This window comes from Benincasa hispida, chromosome 11 (assembly GCF_027475165.1).
Source record: "Benincasa hispida cultivar pf3 chromosome 11, pf3_genome.v1.1, whole genome shotgun sequence".
NCBI classification, from domain to species: Eukaryota; Viridiplantae; Streptophyta; class Magnoliopsida; order Cucurbitales; family Cucurbitaceae; genus Benincasa; species Benincasa hispida.
This window is the reverse complement of record NC_143488.1, coordinates 39,192,461-39,196,395: the sequence shown is the minus strand read 5'-3', so window position 1 is coordinate 39,196,395 and position 3,935 is coordinate 39,192,461. Positions and strand designations below refer to the sequence as shown.

Sequence of the window (3,935 nt, the reverse complement as noted above, 5' to 3'; positions counted from 1 at the left end):
CGGGCTCTTATTAACCCGAGATTTTGTCTCTTCTGTAATTTCATCACTTTCATTCTTCTTCTCCTGCCATCTTTCTCTGGCAAGACAACTTTGAAAACTAGATTCTCCTAACTTTCAAATGGCACTAAATTTGCTCATGTAGATTGCCAAAACCAAACTTTCGAAGTTCCTTTTCCCTTTTAATCTTCCTGCCGCCCCCCAAATTTAAGGATTAATCGCCACGTGTTAAACCAATAAGTGAGCTTCCTTATTTTGTGTTTTCCTTTTCCTTTCTCTGCAACTTCTTTAAATAATATGGATTTTCACTTACATGATATTTAATATATATTCCTTTAGCCAAACATGCTTATTTAGGACACTTTGAATTTGGGGTTTACACTTAGCTACACAAGAGCTTATTTCTCCTTGCTTCCAGCCTCTAACCCTCCTAAAATATGGCTTCATTTAACTCATTAGGAGACATCTCATTATTTACTCTTACTTAAAGTAATTAGGGTTCAGGCTTTACAGTGATTCTTGGAATCACTCTAAAAGTTATCAGGCTATCTTTATTCCCATATTCTCTGCGTGACGACGCAAAGCAATGGGTAAGTTCTTTGGAGCCTGGAGAGATCACGACCTGAGAAAAGTTGGTGGAGAAATTCATGCAGAAATACTTCCCACCCACCACGAACGCAAGGAGGCAGAGAGAGATCATGAACTTCGAGCAGGAAGAATCTGAAACATTGAATGCCGCATGGGAGCGCTTTAAAGGATTAGTCAAGAATTGCCCCAATCATGGATTACTCTTAACCATCCAGATGAAGACCTTCTATGGCGAATTAAACAGAGCGTCTCAAATGGCAGCTGACGCAGCTGCAACTGGCGATATCATGGACAAATCTTATACTGAAGCTAAGGAAATACTGGACCGCATAGCCAAGCATAATATGGAATGGGTGGATGACACTTACAACAAAAGAGCAGAAAGGAAGAGGCGATCTTAGAATGTGAATTCTATTGACTTTAACGCAATAGCCACGCTCTTTGCACAAGTGGCTACTATGACAAACCTTTTGCAGAATATGTCATTGGGGAATGCATCAAACTCGCAAAAGGTAAATCTGGTAGAAACATTCGTACAACCTATGGTTAGTTGTGTGGGCTGTGGAGATCCCCATTCCTACTCTGATTGCCCACAAAATCCGCAATCGGTATGTTTGATTAAAAATAACCCATTCTCAAACACCTATAATCTCAGATGAAGGAACCATCCAAATTTCTCTTGGGCAAGTAATCAACATAAGCCACACCACCCAAGGGTAAACCAGCAGCAAAGGCAAGGACCGCCGCCTGGATTCCACCCAACGCAGCAGCCGCGCCAACAATCCTTTAATAGAGGAGGTCATGCGTCGAGTTCAACACCTCTGCTTGAAAACCTCTTAAAGGAATATATCGCCTAGAACGACACATTGCTAAAAAGTCAGGTGTCTTCCATCAGAACTCTGGAGATACAGGTGGGGCAGATTGCGAGTGAGTTGAAGAGTTGGCAGGCAAGAGTCTTGCCCAGCAACACGGAAACCCCAGAGAATACCAACAGTGCAGTAGAGTTGACCCAAGAGGATGACACAAACACGTTCAAGGTAAATGGGCAAAGTGTGAAGGCCGACTTTGAAGATGGTGTAAAATGACAGAAGTCATCCCTCGTATTACGCAAAGCCAACTAAAGCTTGACATATATTCTAGGGACGCTTCTTTTACCTTCAATTATTTTGCATTATATATTTTATGACTGCGTTTGTGTTTACTCTGATTGTTTGCTTGTCTTTACGTTTCATTTTAAGTTGACTGATGATTGTTATTGCTTTCTTATTTAAGAGATTTATTTAATTTAAATAAAAAAAATTGTGTACAACCGAAAGAAGCTTAGGATGGGAATAAAACTGACGCGTTGGACTTAAGCCAATGCATGGCCCAAACCGAAAGGATGCATCTCGAAAACACAAAACACTCGATTTCCTAGAAACCTTAGGCACGTCCTTTCGTTTGTGTAAGAAATGAGGATGTCAGGCGCCGTCTGATGTCACCACATCCTCTCCCATAGACCTATAAAACACAAACCTTCAACAGTCTCTTCTTCTTCCACCTCCTTTAATCCTACTTCGCGAAAACCCTAGCTCCCGAAACTTTACTGCCCTTCGATCAAGTCTGCTACTCCAGTCAACCTTTAGCAATAATGTCTTCAGCATCCGACAACCAAAACCAGTCATTGAGCTACGGAGGTGGGTCGCCAGTAAGTTCCTTTTCATCTTCTTCCGCTTCAATGTTACCTCCTTCAAACCCTCACCGAGCCTCAAAAGCTCTCTTTCCGACCAAGCCTTCGCATGACCGACCTTCCTCTATATCCCAGTGATCATCTCGGTCGAAACCCATCGAAACCATAACAAATCCGAAATCCTCTAAAACCCACCAAAAACCCAAACCGCCGCCAAACCTAAACCCAAAACTCCTACCAAACCAAGGCGACAACGCCCTTCTTCCTCTGCAGCTGCCGAGAAACCTTACACACAGCCCACCCCACCACCGTTTATTCCAAATATTACACCGGTGGGTGCGACACATGACCCTATTCCCGCTCATCTCTACACCGCACCATCGCCTGCCGTGCGTTCACTTCCCTCATTATCCATTTAACCCTTAGCCACCATTTACCCTATTAAAGTAGAAGAAGCTAGCCAACCCCTTGAGGCGGGCAAACTCTTTTTGGAGCTGGCACGGGAAGCCAAAGCACATGAGGCGGGCAAACGCAAGGTAACTGACGCGTTACCTAAAAAAACCAAAGGGAGAAAGCGTCGGTTTAGTGACATCCTTGCCGAAAAGGGCTTCTTCCCCGAACGCAACCTATTGCCGCCATATATAACCGAAACTGTGGACGCAATGGGCTGGGGTCAACTATGCGTTAGGCACATGAGGATTTGGCCCAACCTTGTCCGCCAATTTTATAGCAGTGAGTTTGATATAGAGAAAAATATGGCATTCGTTGATGGAGTTTTGGTGTGCTTCTCAGTCGAAAAAATTAATGAAGTGTTCAATATTGCAAGTAACCTGGATGTAGAGGGAAATCGCATCTTGGAACATCCAACTCTAAGCCAGATAGAAGATGCATTAAGAGTAGTGGCCAAACCTGGAAGCACTTGGCAAACATCAAGAAATGGAGTAAAGATCTTAGCTTCCAGGAATCTAAAACCAAACGCAAACTTATGGTATTATTTGATTAAGAAAAGAATCATGCCTATAATGCATGATGAAACATTATCAAGAGAACGCATCTTGGCCACTTACTGCATCATGCAGCGCATTCCTCTAGACGTAGGGAGGATAATAAGGGACCAGATCAAAGCCATTAAAGCAAAACCACGAGGACAACTTTATTTCCCTTGGTTGATCTGTGCGTTGTGTGAACGTGGGGGCATCCATCTGAGGGATGATTATGAGGAAATCGATGGTCTGATGGATATCAAGTTAATAAGGTGTCTGCTTCGCGGTTCGCCGCACTAGCCTGCCCTACCTCACAAGGACACGACAGCTAGACCTCGACCCTCCCAACGCGCCCCCAAAAGAAGACGCGTCCAGGTGATTGAACACAACGATAGAGATTCGGAAAATGAAGATTACAAAATGGATCATGCATCGACTGATGAAGAAGCGCGACCAGACTTAAACATCCCTCTCCCAAACTCACCTTTGGCCCCGCAAGAAGGGATTCTTGATCCAATGCAGCACGAGACTACAAATTTAGATCAAGAAATCCCTAGTCCCATTCCTTCGCCCTTACCAGTTCCAATTCTAACTTTTGTACCTTCTCCAATTATTTTTGAACCAACTGGGTTAGGGTCAAGCAACGTAGGAAATCTTGAAGACCCAGTTGAAAGAGCCGAAGAGCCAACACCACCACA

At 43.7% G+C, this 3,935-nt stretch overlaps 1 non-coding gene across 1 annotated transcript; it reads right to left on the bottom strand.

The window, feature by feature from the left end:
• Positions 1–678: 678 nt before the first annotated feature.
• LOC120092231 (small nucleolar RNA R71) lies at positions 679–784 on the bottom strand. Its single transcript, XR_005485943.1, has one exon. It is a non-coding gene; the product is annotated as a small nucleolar RNA R71 (small nucleolar RNA).
• Between the last annotated feature and the right edge of the window lie 3,151 nt (positions 785–3,935).